Source organism: Benincasa hispida, chromosome 7 (genome assembly GCF_027475165.1).
Source record: "Benincasa hispida cultivar pf3 chromosome 7, pf3_genome.v1.1, whole genome shotgun sequence".
Classification (NCBI taxonomy): domain Eukaryota; kingdom Viridiplantae; phylum Streptophyta; class Magnoliopsida; order Cucurbitales; family Cucurbitaceae; genus Benincasa; species Benincasa hispida.
Window position 1 is genome coordinate 34,167,815 of NC_143484.1, and position 23,820 is coordinate 34,191,634.

General features: G+C 36.0%; 1 non-coding gene across 1 annotated transcript; it reads left to right on the forward strand.

Annotated features, from left to right (window-relative positions):
- Positions 1-23,132: 23,132 nt before the first annotated feature.
- Positions 23,133-23,239, forward strand: LOC120082300 (small nucleolar RNA R71). The gene has a single exon (XR_005483131.1). It is a non-coding gene; the product is annotated as a small nucleolar RNA R71 (small nucleolar RNA).
- The last annotated feature ends 581 nt before the right edge of the window (positions 23,240-23,820 follow it).

Genomic DNA, 23,820 nt, shown 5'->3' on the forward strand with positions numbered 1-23,820 from the left:
GTAACAAAAAATATTCAACATTGATAATGAACCCTTCTAGTTGAGACAAAAAAATACTTTCATTAAGATGGCCATTTAGAAAAGCTGTCTTGACATCTATTTGCAAAATTTCATAGTCATAATATGCAACAATAGATATAAGTATTCTTATTGATTTTATCATGGCAACAGGAGAGAAAGTTTCTTCATAATTAAACCTCTTCTTTTGGATAAAATCTTTTGCCACGAGTCTGGCTTTATAGGTTTGTACCTTACTAGTTTGGTCTCGCTGTCTCTTATAGATCCACTTACAACCTATTGGTTTAACCCCATATGGTCGATCTACAAGTTCCCAGACAGAATTGAAGTACATTGGCTCCATTTTTACATTCATGACTTTTATCCATTGTTCCCTATCAACATCTTCTATTGCCTGTTTAAAGGTCAATGGATCCTCTAGGTCACCATCAGGTATGATATCCTGAGTTTCTGTTAAACCCATGTAGTGTTCAGACTAATGAACAACCCTCCTACTACGTCGAGGCATTCTCAACTCTTGAGAAGAATGTGATGGGGTAGCAACTGTTCTTGATGAATCGACTTGATCAACAACTTTTGTTGATTTCTCTGTAGTATCCTTTGTCATTTTTCTCAATATTAGTTTACTGCGAGGTTGATGATTTCTAATATGATCCACTTCCAAGAATGTAGCATTTGTCAATACAAATACTCTGTCTTCTTAGGGATCATAGAACAGTCCACCTTTTATTTCCTTAGAGTATCCTATAAAGAGGCATAATTTCGAACGCCGTTCCAATTTCTTAGGGTTCTATACCAACACGTATGTCAGACATCTCCATATTCGGAAGTAATGTAAACTATTTTTATGTCCACTTCATAACTCATACGGTGTTTTTGAAAACATTTTTTAGGGAATCATGTTCAGAATATACACCGCAGTCTGTACTGCATACCCCAAAAAAATATTGAGGTAACTGAGCATAACTTATCATTGAACGAACCATATCTAACAAGGTTTGGTTGCTCCTCTCTACAACACCATTTTGCTGTGGTGTTCCAAGTGCTGTGAATTAGGTTTGAATTCCATGATCTACTAAATAGTTATGGAATTATAAATCCATATACTCAACACTCGATCGGATCGAAGTTTTTTAATTCTTTTACCTAATGAGTTTTCAGTTTCGGTCTTAAATGGCCTGACATTTTCGAGAGTTTCAGACTTGTGACTCATTAAGTAAATATAGCCATATATAGAATAGTCATAAATGAAATTGACAAAATATTCATATCCACCTCGAGCTCTTACATTCATCGGACCACAGAGGTCTGAATGTATAAGTTCAAGGGGTTTTTTGGCACAAAGACCTTTTTCCAAAAAAAGATCTTTTAGTCATTTTCCTTCAAGACATGATTCACATGGACGTAAAGAACTGTCTTCTCTGATTTAGATGATCGTGTTTAACTAATCTCTTAATCATTTGAGATTAATGTGACCCAGCCTGAGATGCCAAAGATAGGTGTTAGGAGAAATTTTTCGTTTTTTATTTTGAGTTCCTGTCGTTCTAAACATCTCTATGTTTAAAATGACGTTTGCTTCAGTTGGTTTTAATACATACAAGTTATTTTGAAGTCTAGCAGAACAAATATGAACACCTTTTTTAAAGACGAATACTTCATTAATTTCAAAAGATACTTTATATATATTTTTCAATAAACAAGATATGGAGATCAAGTTTCTTTTCATCTTTGGTACATAATATACATTTTTTAACAAGATAAAATACTCTCCAAAATATAACTTGATTTCTCTTGCTGCTTTAGCTGAAATGACTTCTCCTGTTCCCACCTTGAAAGTTATTTCGTACTCTTAAAATTGATTCCAAGAAATAGTTTCTTGTAGAAAAGTGCAAACATGGTTAGCGGCGCCTGAATCTAATATCCAGATTAAGTGAGAATTTTCCACTAAACATGTTCAACTACAAGTAAATCTGACTTACCTTGATTTTCCTTTTCTATTTTCTTCTCCCCCAAATACTTCGGACAATTTCTTTTTCAATGCCTATTTTCTCCACAATGGAAACACTTTCCTTTAGGAGCGTTGTTTTTATTTGCAGTAGGTTTTTTATTCCTTCCCCTTTTTCTTCATTTGTACACTTTTGTCTTTAGATGATGAAGGAAAAAACTTATTTTCCTTTGAAGGCTTCATTCCTGAAGATGATCCCTTCAAAAAAATTTCTAACGTGAAACAATATTTGCTTCGCTCTCTTTTAATTTCATCATCTACTGTAAGTCTGGAGTTCATTTAACAGAGTAGTCAAATTTTAATCAATCTTATTCATTACGACATTAGTATAGAAGGTCAGGTAGCTCTTCGGGAGAGACTTTAAGATCATACTAACTTGACTAGTTTTGTCTATGGTAGCCCCATGAGCTTCTACAATGTTAAAGTGAACCATCATGTCTAGGACATGCTCCCAGACATTGGTTCTATCTTTCATGGAAGAGTTATAAGCATATTTTATAGCCTCGTGTTGTACGAAAGATGATGGCTGCCCGAACATTTCCTGTAATGATGCCATGATCTCACGAGTTGTGAGCATGACTTCATGTTTATTGTTGAGCACATCAAATATGCTCATCAAGATATAGGCCTTTGCCTTTTCATTAGCCCTTACCCACCTATCATAGGCATCCTGAACGTTTCAATTAGCGTTTGAACTCAGAATAGGAGGACATTCCTCCGTTAAAACAAACCTCAGGTCATTAGCTACTAATATTGTTTTTATATTTAACTTCCGGTTGGAGTAACCCTCACCATTAAATTTGTCAGAAGCAATAAGTTGTATTATCGAGTTTGACATAGCTGAAAAATAAACAAATTCCATAAAACTTATGCATCTAATTCCAATGTTAACAAAAGTAATAAAATACCCATATTTCTTTATTTATTTGCAATAATACTATAGTGAGTCAGAATAAGTACTACTGAGCGGTAGTCAAATACTCCTTCACTAAAGCAAGACATTCTTGACTAAAAACTATCTCCAGAATAACTCAGATTCCGAGAGTTATTTAGCTACCGTTTTCGATCAAGAACTTATTAACACTTAGTAATTCTGTAAGTGTGACCCGCCATTTTTAGATCTTATAGAATGGTATAAACATGCCCCGAATTTGAAGACAATGTTCAAGATAGAACTATAAGACCCTATTTATTTATGAAGCTTGGGTTGTTCTGAATCCTATGTTACAACCCTTTGAAAGGATCGCCACAGTTAACGACTAGCTAATGCTGCCTAAAAACAACAACAAGCGCAACATAGGAATCTCACGATTCAAACTAACGAAGGAGAGTGTAGTATATTTTGACACATTTCCTTCACTTACTTACTATGAACTACTTCCCTCATTCACCTTGTTATTGACCATGCAAACACTTTACGAATGGAGCAGTCGCGGTGAAAGTGACACGAAGTCGAGCATGGATCTCACGGTGTGAACTCTTGAGGACATGAGAGCTAAAAATGATATATCGAATATATCGTTAATCTCCTACTAGAGTGTTCTAAATGTTTGGGTATTATTTTAGTTAGGTTTATTACAGGTAAAAAAAACCTAAATCTATATGATTTGATCCAAGTATAACGTTTATATTTGGACTTCAACCTACGATATCTAGGTGTTTAAAATAATTTTAAACCTTACACCGCTCACAGAGCTCATAAAATTGGTTAACAATGCTCATCATTTCGGTCATAATCCCCAGGTAGGAGGTGTTACGTAAACCGTCAGCTTAAATACCCTCAGCCTTAGATAGAATTATGAACCGATTGAGTTTGTAACCAAATTTATAAGATAACGACCTATTTTAACTATTAAAACAAGTTGTTAACCTAAGTGAGCACGTCGTTTATCTTTGTTATGGATTTTAATGTCTAATTCAATTTTATAACAACTTATAAAACTTTAGACATGCTTTTGCATCCATAAAGTACATCAGATATCTCATGATTTAATATAACACTTATATTAAAACAATGGAAACCCTAAACATGCATACTATATATTATATAACATCTTATATCATACTTTCAATGCATGTAAACTGCTTCCAATGGTGGGATTTTAAATCTACATGGCATACTATATGCACATACAAGATTTATTTAATTATAACATACATTACATGCATAAATAATTAAACACAAACTGGTATGGTTGTTAGTTTTGGCATTCTCAAATAAACAAAGGTCTAATTATTACAATAATAACCAAAACTGGCTCCAAAACACTTTTGAACCGCTCGAACCGCCTTGAACTGGACCTTAACCTCTCGAACTGGACCTTTAATGCTCAAAATTTGGTTGAACTGCGCAAAAAACCATCGAGTACCATTGAGCATGCCATCAAGCATCAAGTATGCCAACGTACATCGAGTATGACATCGAGCATCGAGTATGCGATCAAGTATGAGCATCAAGTATGTCATCATGCATCAAGTATGACATCGAGTACCATGGAGCATCGTGTATTTCACAAAATATCATCGAGTAAATGTCATCGACCACCGAGTAAGGCATTGTGCATCGAGTATTCAAGTAATCGAGTTCCATTGAGTATGGCATTGTGCAGTGAGTATGGCATCGAGTACCATTGAGCATCGAGTATGTAACAGCCGGATCCTTACACATTATGATCTGACCGCTACGACATGCATACTTAGACTTTTCTATCATGAGATGAGTTTTGGTGAAAATTTCAAAGAACATATCTAAATTTTATTAATTAGATAGAAAAACTATATAAAAAGTTTATTTATTAAAACACCAGGATCCATAAAACATTAGCGTGGTGGTACAAAATGCATGTGTCTATAATAGTGAGTTTGATGGTTGGCAATTTGAGCGATGTCCAATTCTGCCATCTACGCTGTGTCCTTACCTACAAAGTCTGTAAAAATATAGGATGAGTATATAATATACCCAGTAAGTAGTTCTCATATAGGGTAGTGACCAAATGCACAATCACAAGCAACATGTCATGAAAACATATGGTTGGGACCGAAAACATATAATAACATGTGATGGTCGGTTATGCTTCCAACATAAATATCTCCGCCCTGATAAGAAGATGAGGACCTAAGCGAAAACTAACCCATCTGATGATTAGCGGGTCATGCAGTCAATAGGCCCAAAGTTGCATCCAACATCAACCATTAGAATAAACGTAATATTGGACTATAGGGGTGCAACCATACATACCCTGCTAGTCCTTAGCGTAAACATAATGTAAGATTAGGCCTGGAGGGATACAACCATACATGCCCTGCCAGCCCTGGAAGCATAAATTTCTCCGCCCTGATAGGAAGATGAGGACTTAAGTGGAAACTAACCCATCTGATGATTAGCGGGTCATGCAGTCGGTAGGGCCAGAGTCGCATCCAACATCAACCATTAACATAAACGTAAGATTAGACTGGAAGCATAACTTACACCTAATTAAAACTTGATTTTAACGTAATCGTGAACAAACATAATGCATGGGGTCCCTTGTAGAGAAACGTGTTCTAAACATATAATGCAATGTAACAATTAACATAATCATGCAACATAATAAAGGTACACTACCATAGAACATTTAAAGAGAGGGTGAGAAACTACTTACTGTGATCTAGTTATTCCTTATTATTCTTTATGATTTGATCAGTAGAGCTTTCCCTTTTTAAACTAGAAGGAAATTTTGGCAGAAATTTGGGCAGCACCTTACCCGAGCTTTTCTCTTTTAGCCTCACAGAACTTCCTCATTCACACTTACTCTTTCACACGATTCTTTGTTACTGAGATTTGTTTGAGAATGGGTTAAATCTTCAGGCAAAGGGTCTTATTTATAGTAGTTTTCAGCTCTTCTTAGTGTGACAAATCATCCTACAGGTGGCTTCTTTAAAATTACTTAGGGTTTAAGGATTCCTCTCAATAAGACACCTAATCTTGGCTAACGTTTACCCTTACGTCATCATTCTTTGTTTGTATTCAATTTGAGGGTTTTCCCATGTATAATCTATAAGATCGTGGCCAAATTCAATGCATAATCCATGCTTCTGTCCAAATCTCGCTCTTTTTATTCTCAGAATCTCGCTCTCTCCAGCTTTCTCACTGGTCTACTCTCGTGACTCTCACTCTCGCTCCCGCTCCCGCCCGCTGTCTCGCTGAGAATCTCACTCTCTCCAATTTTCTCTCCAATCTCGCTAGTTTTCACACGTGGGTTGCCTTCACTGCTTGTGGATTCCACTTACCCTTTTTATCTCTTTCAAATTTTAAGAGTATATGGGCAATTAATTCACCTCCAATTCTTCCAATGAGCAGTGCCCAACCAAAAAGTTATTTACTGCCATTTGTCTTCTGAATTAACTAGCGTCCAACTTCTAATTAATCCTCCCTGATTCTACTCCCTTATTCATTATTTTTGGATAATGAATAAATTTCCTATTTTTTTCCCATTCTAAATTTCCACCCCTTTAAATAAAACTTCGTCCTGCTTAATATTTGACATTTAATTTCCTGTATACGTACAAATCTGGGTTGTTATAGAGTATTTCACAAAATACCATTGAGTAAGCCATCAAGTATGCCATCGAGCATCGAGTATATGGCAGTGGATGAAAATCCAATTTCTGTAGCTCGACCTTCTTCACTCCTTTCTTCAATTACAACCTAATTTCAACTTTAATGACTCCAATTGAATTACAGACACTTAACCATACATTAAGGCCCATCAACCAAGAGCCAATTATAAGAATTACAATATAATTGAAGAGATTTCAATGCCAAAACACAGAAAAAACCATATAAGTTCATCATTTTCATACAACTTATGAAAAACACCCACCAAACTCAAATTAACGATAATTGAATGCTTAAATCATGCTCTGATACTAATTGATAGAGTAAACTAACATGCAACAGAAAAAACAGAATCAATAAGCACTCTAATTACACTTAATATGAGTTTAAAACATGCTTTTGAAATACAATTTCACAAGAGGGCTTGTTGAACACAATACCTTTGATGAACCCTCATTAATTCCAGCTGAATTCCATGAATTGATGCTTTAATCTTGTTGTAGACCACCACACAGGTCTTCTCTACTAATCTATTGCAAGCATTGTGTGGTGGAAACACTGAATTGAGCTGGTTTTGACAACATTGAAGATGGTTTGGATGAAGAACAAATTATGCAAAATTTGTGACTTATTGAGCTTGCATGAAAATGGAAATTTAAGCTTAAATCTTCAATTTATGCATGAATATCATGCAAAGAGGTCAGCATGCCTGATGCCACTTCAATGTCCATTTAAATTGAAGTGGCATGAGGTGTTAATCTAAGTGGGAAAATCTAACCACTTCAAATTTCAAATTCTATTTAATTTATAAATTTTGATTAATACATTTTAATTAAAATCGGATTTTCTAAAAATAAAATCTTAATTTTAATTTTATAAATTTGAATTTCAATAAATTCAAATTTTATTTATCAAATTTTCTCATTTTGAACAATTTCAAAATTTGAATTTCAAACTAGATAATTAATTAAACTTATTTAATCAATTAAATTTAATATCAAATATCAAATATCAAATATTATATTACACGTCTTTTAATATTTAAATCAGTATTTTAATATTTTGAATCCTTAAAATTCGTTTAATTTCGATAAAATTAAACGTTTCAATTGTATTGAATAAAATTACTAGAAACCCTAATCGAATTTGAACATTTCAAATTCTAAACCCTAATTTCGAATCTTATCAAATTTACTCAATTTGCTAATCCAATTTATGAGCTAGTAGAGGGACCTTATGAGCCTATAGATTATGAAATCCAACGATTTACAATTAATTGGTTAAACTCTTTAAACCGAATTAATCATTATTTTTTAACTACCAAGACATACCATTATAGCTCGATATTTTCACTCTCCTCACTGTAGATATATTTCTATCCATTTTAACCATAATCGATATGTCGATTCTTCACAGGTCGTTCGTATTTATAACTAGGTCAAAATCACCATTTTACCCCTATAAATACATCATGTTCCTTAAGCTTCCACTGATCCTCTATTGAACAATTGATAGTTCAACTTATAAATCATGACCCTCTCATCCATGAGAGGGTGGGGTCCCGTTGTTCAAAAGTAGGCATCAACACTTAAGAGAACAACTTATTTGCTAATCCTAAGTCGGGTAGAAGTGAATTTCATCTTGCAAAGTTATGTCCTCAACTATCTATCTGGTCTTATCCCAAAATGGGAGGCTTATTGAGCAATGCTATTGGACTACTCTTACCTAAATTTCATATAGCATTATAGGGACCCTAGAACTTATTTACCCTTAAGTTTGAAGCTTTGAATCAACCTCGAATTCCATGATTAAGACTTAAACCCGAGCTCCCCTATTTTCTTGTCCAACTCCGGTAGACTTGACTTTCTTCTCGCCTCTTAGTTCTCTGACCATGAATCTCAGTTGTAGACCTCCTAGGATCTTCTCCTTCAATTTCCTTTCAATTTAGCTCGATTTTTCCTCACAAAAATTTATGGAACACAACAGAAGCAAACATAATAAATAAGCACTCTAATTGCATTTAATTTGATTTCTAAAACATGTTATTCCAGAATATCAAAAGAGGATTTCAAAAAGAACATACCTTGGATGATTTCTCATAAATCCAAGCTACTCTTCCAACCAAATCAATTCCAAATCGACAATGAACCACTAAGAGATCTTCTTCACTATTCTCATCCTTGAATTTGAGTGGTCGAACTCAAATTTGAGTGAATTTGATGAAGGATATTGAGGGTTCTTTTGAGGAAGAAGATGAAGTTGCATAAACTCTTTTCAACTTAAGAACCACTGTCTTTCTTCTTTAACATTGAGAGTTTTTATTGAATCTTAGCATGCAAGCATTCCTAAACCATCAAATGGCCAGCACCTACTTCTTAATTCAAGTGGGATTGATGTGTTTGTACATGAGAAACATCTCATGCTTGAGAAAAGTGGGAAAAATCCACATTCTCAAAATTCAAATTTACAAATTCTTGATTTCCAAATTTTCTAATTAATTAAAATAATTTGATTAATTCTCAATTAATCAAATTAAAAAATGTCAAAAAACAAATTCTCAAATTGAATTTTAAAATTGGAAATTAATTTGATTTTTAATTAATTAAATACACTTAATTAATTAATTAATTTAAAATCAAATATTAAATTAATCACACACTTGATGTTAAACATGAATCCTATTCATGTAATTAATATTTAAATCAATATTTAAATATTATAAACTCTCCAATTTCGTTTAATTTCAATAAATTAAATGTTAAATAATTATATCAAATATAATTGTACAAACCCTAATTTATAATTTGAACTTATCCAAATTCAAACCCTAATTTCAATTTGAACATTTCAAATTGATATCATTCCAAATTCACTAAATTTGATAACTCATGGTGTTCATGTTTTATGAGCTAGTAGAGGGACCTTTTGGACCTACAAATCATGAGCTCCAACGATTAAGATTAACTAGCTAAAACTCTTTAGAACAAATTAATCAGTATTCGTTAACAATCAAATCACACTACTATAGCTCAGTAGTTGCACTCTTCTCACTATAGATATATTTATGTCTACATGATTTAACCATAACTAGTAAATCGATCATTCATGGGTTGTTCGTAATAACGACTGGGTCAAGATGTTGTTTTACCATCGATATTATGTCTTATTCCTTAAGTTCTTACTGTTGCTCTAATGAACAATTGGTTTATGATCTAATCACTAAAACGGATCTCTCTCGGGCCAGTGAGAGAGTGGGGCCTCTTGTTCAAGTTTTAAATTCAGTACTTAAGACAACAACCTTTCTCCTATCCCTAAATCGGGTAGGAGTGAATTCCATCATGCACCCTATGTCTCCAACTATCTATGCGGTCTTACCCCTGAAATGGGAGGCTTATTGAGCCCGCGCTGTTGAGCCAACCCTCACCCATGAAAATCTAAGGATAATCTCGAATAGACAGGAGTTTATAGTTAGCTCAGGATTAAGACGAAGTTACCTAGATCATTGATAACTGGTAGAAATACAAGTTATTGCAGCTCAAATAAGTAAAACAATGAGAGAATGTGATGGTAAAATATGCAATATCATGTTTGAAAGAGCCAAACTGAAAGGAATTACGATCGCTAATGCTCATCGCATAAAAGCAGTTAATTTACCTATTTTGTGTAGGTACAATGCGATGACGCACATGAAATTGTGGTCCAAGGGCACAATGTGACAACACACTTGAATTTTCAATGCAAGTCATGTGATCGTGACAAGTTTTTTAAAAAGATGATCGTATAAAGACCTTGCATCAAGGCGACATCATAATAAATCATGATGGGACGTAAAGCTGATAACGGTCGATTCCAAATTTAGTTGACAAGCCATTGAAAGCCACACTATAGCAAGTACATTGAACTTTCGGTGACTTTTAAACGGCGCAACAGAGTAGGGAAATTAATGTCGCCCATCATTGCAATCATTTGTAAGAAAAGCTGCTTCACCTTGAAATCTATAAATACTGAGTGCCACTAGAGAAAAAGTAGTCCATTCACGCACATACATATACATAGAGGACGGAAAGAGTAATGAGACGAGCGGATCCAAGAAAAATTGCTCCCGAACAGATCGAGAGACTGCCGGAAAGCAATACAAAGGAGAGAAGGCCAACCCTTGCAAGAGGAAGAATCCACAACTAGAACAGAGTTGAAATGATAAAGAGTAGTGTAAAAAGCCACAGGAAGCAAGACATTGCTTTCCAGGCTTGTTAGCTCTCAAATCCATTTGCTATTTTGTATTCAATACTTCATTTGCAGAAAAATGGAAACTTCATTTCGATTTATGTTCAATCTCTCCACACCATGCATGAGTAGCTAAATTTTTTAATGGATTGAGAAGTACTTAGCTAGCATGACTTAAGATATACATTTTATGCGATCATCTTGTCTTATGTGTGCATCATTCACCCTTTGGACGTACTTGAGAAAGTAGTCTAAAGATAGAATCTATGCTTGAGAGAATTGAATTAGATCGCATAAGCAAGAATAGAAACTTAGACATAAGTTTTATCTGCTATTTACACATCGCATGCACCCTAGAAATAGGGATGGTGGTATGCGGTCACCTTGTTTTATGTGTGCGTCATTCATCATTTCGACATACTTCAGAGAGTAGTCTAAAGATAGAATCTAGGCTTGAGAGAGTCGGATTAGATCGCATAGCCAAGAGTAGAGACTTAGAAATAAGTCTTATTGGTTGTTTCGCATATACATCGCATGCGTCCTAGAAATAGGAATTATGGCATTATGCATTGAGAAATGTAGTATTGATATTCGTGTATAGCATGATTGCATAACTTGTACACAATCTTGGGAAGTGTTAGCTAAACCCCCTTCTCAACCCCTTCATTGCATACTTATTATAACTCTACGCTTTCATCACTCCACGTTCAACTCTGTCGCATAGGAAATTGAAATCAAAACACTATCTACTTCTTTTATACCACCGCATTAGAATCAAAGAGTCTGTCGCATATCTACTTAGTAGTCCCTGTGTTCGATCCTGAACTTACCAGGAAACCTAAAAAGGCCTATACTTGGGCCTTGTTAGGAAAACTTGCATGTTCATAGCATACTCACACCATCGCATCATAATTTTACGCATCAATCATCTAAGCGAAATAGTCAGTCTTAAATAGTAAACAACATTATAAAGTAAAAGTGACTTATTTCTTGGTTCGATCTTCTGCAAACTCATTGCATAGGACGTCCCTACTCCTCATGTCAATACATGAACAAATCTTGATAACTTCATTTGTAGTTTATTTAAAAAACTTGTAACAGCTACAGAGTAGACTGCATCCAATAATGTTACCAGAATAAAGTACCCAATCTTAACAATGTTCTTTAGACCATTTTGGCTTTTTACTTGAATTTTAATCCATCTTTATGTCTCTACATAAAGTTCAAGTATTCATATAATAATAATGGATCTTAGTTTATTGGATTTATATTTTATGAATACAATTAATAGATTCAATACCTTTATTGAAGAGATGTTGAATAACATCTTTTATTGATAATAGAATATGTTTAATTTTTTACAAACTACGAGTTTAGGACATAAAACCTAACAATACTCCCACTTGGACTAAAACTCTAGTGGATTAATATATACAGATATATACAATGTTAAATTACACTAAGAGAACAAAAAGTATAAATACAATAAACTAGGGCATTAGATACCTATAAATTCTCCCACTTGCCCTAATGATAAATATCTCATAGACCTAGTCCTACTAGATGACCCTCGAACACTTTAGCCGAAAGGTTCTTTGTAAATGGATCAACTAAGTTGTCTTGTGAGGCTATCTGGGTGACAATCACGTCTCCTCTGTGTGCAATCTCCCTGATGAGATGGTACTTTCCCTTGATATGTTTTCCTCCTTTATGACTTCAAGGTTCATTTTAATTTGCAACTGCTCCAATGTTGTCACAATAGAGGGTGACCGATAGATGCATATTAGGAACTACTTCCAGGACAGTCACAAACTTTCTGAGCCATACTGCTTCTTCTACTACTTCACTTGTAGCTACATACTCAGCTTCTATTGTGGAGTCAGCAATACAACTTTGATTAATGCTTCTCCACACAATTGCTCCTCCATTCAAAGTGAATACTGACCTCGAAGTCGATTTCCTAGAATCAATATTGATTTGGAAGTCAGAATTAGTGTATCCAGTAAGGATCAAATCCTCAGTACTATACACGAGCATATAATCTCTCGTTCTTCGAAGATACTTGAGAATGTTCTTAACAGCAGTCCAATGATCATATCCAGGATTGGACTGAAATCTGTTGACTATTCCAATGGCATACCATATATCGGGACGAGTACACAACATTTCATACATTAAACTCCCTACTGTTGATGCATTTGGAATTCATCTCACACACAACACCAAAAAGGCAACTGTTTTGTTAACAATTTTCTTGTAAACACAAGGTTCGTCAACATTTTGTTCAAAGCCATAAGATTTTATCTCAGTGTCAAATCTCATATTTTAGTATCTAAATGCTTGTTTCAACCAATAAATGGATCAATTAAGTTTGCAAACCTTTTGCTCTTAACCTTGGTCAATAAACCCTTCTGGTTGAGACATATAGATACTCCCTTCAAGATAGTCATTCAGAAAGGTTGTCTTGACATCCATTTGCCATATTTTATAATCATAAAATGTAGCTATGGACAAGAGTATTCTAATTGACTTTTGGCAACTGGAGAGAAGTTTTCTTCATAGTCTACCTCTTCTCTTTGGGTAAACCCTTTTGCCACAAGTCTTTCTTTGTAGGTATGTACATTACCAGCTTGATCTCATTTTCTCTTGTAGATCTATTTGCAACCAATGGGTTTTACCCCTTCAGGTTGATCTACAAGATCCTAGACAGAATTGAAATACATAAATTCCATTTCAAGTATCATAGCTTTAATCCATTGGTCTTTATCCACGTCATTCATTGCTCGTTCGAAAGTCAACAGATCCTCTAAGCCATCATTTGGTATGATGACTTGAGTTTCAATTAAACCTATGTACGGTTCAAGCTGTGTGAATTACCAATTTCATCAACAACTCTTGTTGATGGACCTATTCTCTCAACAACTCTTGTTGATGCATTTGTCGTTTCTTTAGAAATTTCTTCTATTACTAGCTTACTGTGAGATCGATGATTCTTCATGTGGTCTTTCTCCAGGAAGGTTGCATTTGTCGATACAAATACCTTGTCTTCTCGAGGATCGTAAAAAAACCCCTTTCATTTATTTTAGGTAGCCTACAAATAAGCATACTTTTGCACCAACACATGTGCTGGGCAACCCCAAATTCTGAAGTGACATAAATTTCCTTTACGTCCTCTCCAGAGCTCATAAGGTGCTTCAGAAACACTTTTCGAGTGAACCATGTTCAAAATACACACTATAGTTTCAACTGCATGTCCCCATAAAGAATTTGGTAACTGAGCATAACTCATCATGGAATGAATGTCCAACAAGGTTTTGTTTCTCCTTTCTACCACACCGTTTTGCTGAGGTGTGCCAGAGGTTATGAGTTGAAACTGGATTCCATGTTCTATCAAAGAGTTTTGGAATTCTAAGTCCATATACTCACCACATCGATCTGATCGAAGTGTTTTAATCTTTTTACCTAATTGGTTTTCAACCTTAGTCTTATATTTTTTGAACTTTCCAGATGTTTCAGAATTTTGGTGCATTATATCCCCGTACCTAGAATAGTTATCAAGAAGCTGATGAAATATTCATACCCTCCTCTAGTTCTAACATTCATTGGACCACAAAGGTTAGAATGTACCAGCTCCAAAGGTTCTTTGGCTCTAAGACCTTTTCCAGAAAAAAGATCCTTTAGTCATTTTATCCTCAAGACAGGATTCACAAGGTGGTAATGAATTATCTTCTAACTTATTTAGATGATAGTTTTTAACCAATCTCCCAATCCTGTTGAGATTTATATATCCCAGTCTCAAGTGCCAAAGATAGGCATTTGGAGAAACTTTCTTTATCTTACGAGTCTCAGTAGTTTTAAACATCTATATGTTCAAAACGGCTCTAATCTCAGTCGGTTTTAACAAATACAAGATATGTTCTAATTTTGCAGAACAAATTTGGTTATTTATTGTATTGATGAACACTTCATCATTTTCGAAAGAAATTTATAATTTTGTTCTAGCAAACAAGAGACAGATATCAAATTCCTTTTCATAGAAGGAATTTAATAAGTGTTTTTCAGATGAATGTATTTATCTCCTATAAATAACTTTATATCTCCCACTGTTTTAGCTGAAACAACCTCTCTGATCCCCACCTTAAAGATTGTTTCCCCTTCTGTCAATTGTCTCCATGAACTTATTTCTTATGAGAAAGTACATACATGATTAGCGACATCTGAATCAATTATCCAGGTTTTATTGTTTTCCACTAAACATGCTTTGATAACAAGTAAATCATATTTATCTTGTTCGAATTTTGCATTTTCATCTATATTGTTCAAAACTTTAGATTTTTTGGGAGATAAAGAACAATCTTCTGTTAAAACTCTTCTGAAGATATCAATTGCTAGTAATTTGTTTGTTGATTTGATTTTACCGTTAACTCATTTAGATGTGAGTATTCTAGAAGAATTCGACATGCTGAAAAAGTTAAACAAATTCTAATTAGTAAATTGCAACTAAATCTAAAATCATGTTTTAGCAAAACAAGTAATAATGTATCCATAACAATTATTTATTTGCAACGATATTATAGTAAGCCAGAATACATGGTATAGAGGGGCAGTCAGATAGTCCTTCACTAAAGCAAACAATTTTGACCAAACACTATCTCCAAAATAACTCTTATTCCTATAGTTGTTTAGTTATCGTTTTTTGTCAGAAATTATTAACACTTTAATAATTCTGTAAGTGTAACCCTCCATTTTCAGAAATCAGAGATCAGCCCCAACTATGCAACCGAAATGGAGAGTAAAGGTTGGGAATAGACCTAGGTAATCCTATCCATTTTTGGAGTTTATGTTGTTCCGAATCCTATGTTATAACCCTCCATGGGAATAGTTGATGTGTTGATTTATGATGCAATGACTTATGTATGCAATGATGTATGGATGCGATGATCATATAAGTTTTCATAACCAAGCCCAAGTATAAACCTTCTTAGGTTCCTGGTAAGTCTAGGGTCGAACACAGGGACTACTAAATAAATATGTGATGACTCTCTGATTCTGTTGCGGTAGTGATAAAGAAGTAGATGGTGTTTTGATTTAGACTTTCCTATATGTTGGAGTTGAACGTGGAGTGATGAAAGCGTAGATTTATAACAAGTATGCGATGAAGGGGTTGAGAAAGGATTTAGCTAACATTTCCCAAGATTGTGTACAAGTTATGCGATCATGTTATACACAAATATTAGTACTACATTTCTCAATGCAAAATGTCACATTTCCTATTTCTAAGACACATGCAATATATATGGGAAACAACAGATAGAACTTATTTCTAAGTTTCTACTCTTGCTTATGCGGTCTAATCCAACTCTCTCAAGCCCAGATTCTATCTTTAGACTACTCTCTCAAGTACGTCCAAATGATGAATGATGCATACATAAGATAAGATGATCGCATAAAGTGCATATCTTAAGTCATGCTAGCTAAGTACTTCTCAACCCACAGCCATGGTGTGAAGAGATTGAACAAAAATCACAATGAAGTTTTCATTTTCTGCAAATAAAGTATTGAGTACAAAATAACAACTGGATTTGAGAAATAACAAGCTAGGTAAGCAATGTCTTGCTTCCCGTGGCCTTTTACACTGCTCTTTATCACTTCAACTCTATTCTAGTTGCGGATTCTTACTCTCGCAATGGTTGGCCTTCTTTCCTTTATATTGTTTTCCGATAGTCTCTCGATCTGTCCGGGAACGATTTCTCTCGGCTTCGCCTCACCTCCTCTGTTCTCTCTCCATCTCTGTGTGTATGTATATGCGTGAATCCTCTCTCCCTGGTAGAATTCAGTATTTATAGATTTCAAGGTGAAGCAGCTTTTCTTACTAATGATTACAATGATGGGCGGCATTAATTTTCCTACTTTGTTGCACCATTTAAAAGTCACCGAAAGTTTAATGTAATTGCAATAGTATGGTTTTTAACAGCTTATCAACTGAATTCGAAATCAACTGTTATCAGCTTTACGTTCCATCATGATTTATTATGCAGTCAGCTTGATGCGAGGTCTTTATGCGATCACTTTTTAAGAAAATTTTCACGATTGCATGATTTGCGATCGCAACTTCAAGCGCGGTGTCACATTGTGCCCTTGGATCGTAATTTCATATGCGCCATCACATTGTATCTGCACAGAATAGGCAAATTAACTATTTTTATATGATGAGGATTAGCGATCGCAATTCCTTCTAGTTTGGCACTTTCAGATATGATATTGCCTATTTTACCATCACTTTCTCTCATTGTTTTACTAATTTGAGCTGTAATGACTTTATTTCTACCAGTTATCAAACCCCCAAATTTAAAACAATGCTTGTCCTCAGGCATAAACTAAAGGTTTTCTTTAGAAATCCAACCGCCTTTACCCTACCTAGACTTCTCTAGGTGCCTTATTCAAATTGCTGAACCAATGCCTTCTTAATTTCTATCCTGATCTCTTCCTAAAATATTTATAATCTTTAGGGACCGCAAGTTTAACCTTCAAAAAAATTCTTTACTCGTTTCCAGGATATCAAATGATTTATTTCAAGATTTATCTAACCACGGTGTTTAAGTGATTTTGACCCTTCCATGATCCAGATATTCGTTTTGTGATCTTGTGCTGATTCGAGTGCCCAGCCTTCATTTTGGTTTGCCCCCACGGGTGTCATGCGGACATCCAACTACGAGCAAGGCGCACTTTCTCAGTCAAAACTCATGTCCATCTCTTTATTTGGTAGCGGAGTTGCGATCACTTGGTTTTTGAGTTGATCACGATTCCCACCTTCATTTTGGCTTGCCCCCACGGGTGTCATGCAGACATCCAACTACGAGCAGGATCCATTCTCAACGTTATATAATTTTTTTCTCTCTCTCTCTCTCTCTTTTTTTTTTGAATTTCTAAAACTAACAAGGTTGAAAATAACATTTTTAGCACCCCCAAATTTAACACACAGCAATGTCCTCATTGCTGAGAGACGAAATAATTCATGCGATGGACTTAGGAAATTTTGTAAAAATAGTTTTGAAGGAAAGCTAGTGGACTGCTAAATTTTAGAAATGTTTCATGAATTGATTGTCCTAAAATTAATCTGACTCTAGTACATACGGTAAGAAAAAGAGCATAAATTTCATCATTGAAGTCATAATGGGCAAGCGGTGAATGCGGTGACCAAATAAAGCAATAAAAAATTCAAGATTGAGTCAAACTAAAGAGAATGCGATAGTAGAATTCATCAATATTAGATTGAAAATGAAAAGTGCAAAAATTGAAATAAGATGAGGTAAGGAACGATACAACTCCCAAATTTAATTTTTCCTCCCGCATCACTTTGATCGCATCCTTTCCTGTGGTGGGCTGATTCTTTGATTGCGATGGGCTGACCGAACCGGTTGCATGTTTTGAGGTTATCGCATTACTCCATCACAATCGTTTACTACGATCAGTGTGATAAATATCAAGAGGATAAAAAGTATGAAAGAAAGAGTTGGAAATTATAAAGAGTAGTAACCATGCAAAAATTAAGATAGATTCATGAAAGAAAAACAAAAAGAATGATACTAAAAAAGGATATATTTCATCCTTGATGAATGTGTGCCGCTTATCAATGCAGGGACTAAATATTTCTTTTTCATTCTGGCTTCCCCAAGTCCACGGATGTTTTCTCGCGTTGGAAATCTTCTCCATGATACATCTTCACTCTTTGACCATTTACCTTAAATGTGTTGGTCCATCTTCGTTTGTCAATTCTACCGCTTCGTGCGGGAATACTTCTTTAATTATGAATGGTCCAGACCAACGCGATTTCAATTTTCCTGGGAAGAGTCGCAGCCCAGAATTGAACAGTAATACCTTTTGACCTGCTTGGAGATTTTTTTCACAAAGACGCTTTTCATGCCATCGCTTCGTCCGTTTTTTGTAGATTTTGGCATTCTCATACGCCTGCCGTCTCCATTCGTCTAGCTCTAGTAGTTGAAGTTTTCTCTTTTCCCCTACTGCCTTCAGATCAAAATTAAGTTTCTTAACTGCCCACAGCGCCCTATACTCTAATTCCAACGGCAGATGACAAGCCTTCCCAAACATTAATGCATACGGTGACATGCCCATGGGTGTTTTATAGCCAGTCCTATATGCCCATAATGCATCGTCAAGCTTCATGACCCAATCCTTCCGCGATGGATTCACGTCCTTCTCTAAAATCGACTTGATTTCTCTGTTAGAAACCTCGGCTTGTCCATTTGTCTGGGGATGATATGTGGTGGCGATCTTATGGTGGACATTTTATTTGATCAGCAGTTTGTTAATGATACGATTCATAAAGTGGGTCCCTTCTCACTTATTATGGCATGTGGAGTGCCAAAACGAGTGAAGATGTTTCTTTGTAAGAACTTGGAGACTGTTGCCGCATCGTTTGCAACGCATGAAACTGCTTCAATCCATTTGGAAGCATAGTCGACGGCCAACAGAATGTATTTATGACCATTTGATGATGGAAATGGTCCCATGCAATCTATACCCCAAACATCGAATAGTTCCACTTCCAATATGATGTTCATTGGCCTCGCATTTTTTTTTCTAAAATGTTTCCAGTGTGTTGGCACTTATCGCATTTCATGGAATATTCTCGTGTGTCCTTAAACAGAGTTGGCCAGTAATACCTGCTTTGCAAAAAATTTGCCGGTGTACACTGTCCCCCGAAATGCCCTCCATAGGGTGATTCATGACATTAAAAAAGTATGTGTTGAAAAGCAATCTCTGAAACACAGAGTCTCAATATCTGGTCTGGTCCTCTTTTGTAAAGATTTGGGGCGTCCCAGTAGTAGAATTTGCATTCATGAATGAGCCGCTTCTTTTGATGGGATGTGTAATTTTTCGAAAATTGTTTGTAGATCAAGAAGTTGACAATATTTGCATACTAGGGTAGTTCTTCAATCTTAAGCAACTACTCGTTAGGAAACAATGCGTTCACCTCTGACTGAATGCGATTCACTTCAGGTTTCTCTAACCTCGATAAATTGTTAGCGACCTAGTTCTCTGTTCCCTTGCGGTCAATTATCTCCATATTAAATTCTTTGAGTAAGAGAACCCATCGGATTAGTCTCGCCTTCGCATCTTTTTTGGTCATTAAATATTTTATCGCTGAGTGGCCTGTGTGGACTATAACTTTTGATCCCAACAAGTAAGGTCTGAATTTTTCAATCGCAAAAATTATCGCCAAAAGTACCTTCTCTGTGGTAGTGTAATTCGCCTGAGTGGAGTTCAATGTTCTGCTAGCATATGCGATGGGGTGTAACATTGCCTTTACCTTTTGTGCCAAAACTGCCCCCATCGCATATCCGCTGGCATCGCACATCAGCTCGAATGGCTTTGTCCAAACGGGTGCGATCAGAATTGGCGTTGTAGTCAATACGTCATTTAGCGCATTGAATGTAGTGAGGCAGTGTGCATCAAAGTCAAAAGGTCTATCAGCTTCCAACAACGCATTCAACGGTCGAGCTATTTTAGAAAAGTCCTTCACAAATCTTCTGTAGAACCCCGCGTGTCCTAAGAAACTCCTTAAAGCTTTCACATTTGCTGGAGGTGGAAGTTTTTCCATGGCTTCAATTTTTGCTTTATCCACCTCTAGCCCATCCTTTGAAACCTTGTGTCGAAGCACAATTCCTTCTTTAACCATGAAATGGCACTTTTCCCAGTTCAGCACCAGATTAGTCTCTTTAGATCTTTTCAGTATTCTGTCCAAGTTTTTCAGATAAATTTCGTGTGTTTGTCCATAGACTGAGAAATCGTCCATAAAGATTTCAACTGGGTCTTCAAGGTACTCGGAGAAGATTGTCATCATACACCTTTGAAACGTGTTGGACGCATTGCATAGTCCAAAAGGCATGTGACGAAAGGCGATCATTTCGTATGGACAGGTGAATGTAGTTTTTTCTTGATCCTCTGGTTCGATCATAATCTGGTTATAGCCTACATACCCATCAAGGAAACAGAAATAGTCATTCTCTACTAGTCGGTCGAGCATTTGATCAATGAAAGGTAAGGGAAAATGATCTTTCTTTGTCACCACATTGAGTTTCCTGTAGTCCATACAGATCCGCCAATCTGTGACAGTCCTCATGGGGATCAACTCGTTGTTTGCGTTAGGGACTACTGTCATCCCACCCTTATTGGGAATGCAATGCATGAGGCTAACCCACGTGCTATCGGTGATAGGGTATATAATGCGGCATCTAAACATTTAATGATTTCTTTTTTGACAACCTCTTTCATTGCAGGGTTCAATTTGTGTTGAAGTTCTCTCGAGCCTTTTTGGTTTTCTTCAAGCCAAATTCTATGCATGTAGTATGTCGGGCTAATACCTCTGATGTCTACGAGCGTCCATCCGATTGCTCTAATATATTTCTTTATAATACTGAGCAATGCTATTTCTTTTTCTTCCGATAACGCAGAGGATATGTTTACTGGCAAGGTTTCATTTTGGCCAAGGAAAACATACTTTAAGAGATTTGGTAGAGTTTTCAGCTCCAATGGAAGTGGTTACTCTAATGTGGGTTTTTGTGTTTTTCTTTCTTTATCCAAATTCAACTTTTCTTCATTGTTCACTGTCTTTGTTATTGCATGGCAGGTTTATAAGGATGCTGTCGCATACTCTCTTTCTTCATTTTCTTCTTCGGACCCCCAATCTTTAACGCAAGTGTGTTCATCGTCGGAATCTGATAAGCGTTCATCTTCTGGGAACTTCATTGCCTTGATAATATTAAACCTGAGCTTGTTTTCATTGATGCTCGTTGTGATTTCTCCCTTATGTACATCTATTTGAGCACGATTAGTAGAAAAGAATGGTCGTCCAACATGATGAAGTCTGTAGGTAGAATGAATTTGTCTATTGTGACCAAGACATCCTTCAATTTTCCTTCAGGGTGTACTAGGGACCTATCTGCAAATTGGAGAGTCACCATTATGGGTGTTAACTGACCTACATTCAATTGTTTGAAGATTGAAAGGGGCATTAAGTTTATGCTTGCCCCAAGATCGCATAATGCTTGACCAATGTAGATCCCTCCTATTGAGCAGGGTATTGTAAAGCTGTCTGGGTCGCATCTTTGGTGGGATTATAGTATTTGACTCTTGTGTTAATGCCACCGTGGCGAATTTTCCTATGCTTCTCTTCTTTGAAACAATATCCTTCAAAAACTTGGCATACACCGGCATTTGCTCTATTTCTTCTATAAATGGAATATTGATGTGTAGTTGTTTCAATATTTCCAAGAAGCGATGATACTGACCTTCATTGTTTTGCTTCTTTTTCAGTCTTTAAGGGAATGAAGGTAGCTGTACTTTCACTGTTTCATTTTCCGGAGGTTTAGAGGTGATCTCATCTTCAGGTTCCATAGTCTCATACTTCTTTGACTCAGTTTGCGACAACAGTTTCTTTGATTCAATAGTCTCATACTTCTACCGTCGCCTTTCCACTTCTTAAGGTGACTGCTTGGCAGTTTTCTTTCCCTGTATTCCCTAGATTGCGTGGAAGCTCAGTTGAGCTAGAAATTGTCCCTTACGGTCTGTTCTTTAGCTCTTCTGCAATTTGTCCTATTTGAATTTCTAAATTCTGGATGGATGTAGCTTGGTTCTGAAGGACTGTTTCATTCTTTTCGCTGATTACTTTAACAAGTTCTCAAGGGATAATGATGGTGGCATTTGAGAGCTACTAGCTTGTTGTTGCTGTTGTCCGTTAGTTCTTTGGAAAAATCCTGGTGGTCCTTCTCTCTGCGCCATAGGCTAACTGCCTTGTTGTTGGTTGTTCTTCCAAACGAAATTAAGGTGGTTTCGCCACCCCGGGTTGTACGTGTTTGAAAAAGAGTTGTTTTTGACAAAGTAGATTGACTGAGGATTTCGTGGACACTTCTCAACAGAATGTGATTCTTCACATGTAGCACAGCTGGTGCTTTTTTGCTCGATCGCATTGACTTGCCCATTTCGAGTTTTGGAATTTTTTATTGCGATGCCTTTCAATAAATTTATCGTCGCATTCATTTGATTTTGCAATGATGTGATGGCACCATTACTTGCATTACCTTCTCTGGGTTTTGCTCTTTGATCGCTTTCTTGTCAATCTTCGTGATTTTTTTAGATGCGATCAAGAATGTTCTTTGCCTCATCATATGTTTTGTCTAGAAAACCTCCTGCTGCTGCCGCATTGGTAGCTGCCTGCGATGAGAATTGAGTCCATGATAGAAAATCTCCATTTGGAGGCAATCCGATAATCCATTGTGTGGGTAGTCGTGCACTAGTCTCTTGAATCTCACCCATGCGTCACTGAGCGATTCATCTTCTTCTTGTTCAAAATTGGTGATCAATTTCCTCCTTCTGGCATTCTCTGTAGGAGGGAAATACTTCTTCATAAACTTTTCTACAACTTGCTCCCATGAAGTTATCTCTCCTAGTTCGAGGGAGTATGCCCATTTTGTTGCTTTATCGCATAGTGAAAATGGAAATAGCGTGAGTCGAACCTCTTCTGTGGAAATATTAGGGAACAAAAAAGTGTTACAAAATTCAATGAAGCTTTATAAATGGGTGTGCGGCTCTTCACCACACCGTCCTCCGAACTGTACTACTGATTGTATCAATTGTAACATTACTAGCTTCATCTAGAACCTTGATCCATCCAATGCTGGTCTCATGATTCCTGATGATAAATCATACAAGTTTGGTGATGCATAGTCTCGGATGGGTCTATTACGATCATTTGGCAGTAGGATAGGATTTTCCATTATGTTATTTTCGTTTGCTACTCGCTCTTCAGGTTGTTCAGCCATTCTGTGAGTTCTTTCTTGTCGTCTACTTCTGTTTTTCTGTCTTCTACGAAAAGTTCTTTCGATCTTTGGGTCGTAGTTGGGCTCCAGAGTGTGTCCTTCGCTCATGCGACGCTTGCTTCTTCCTTTACCGAAGA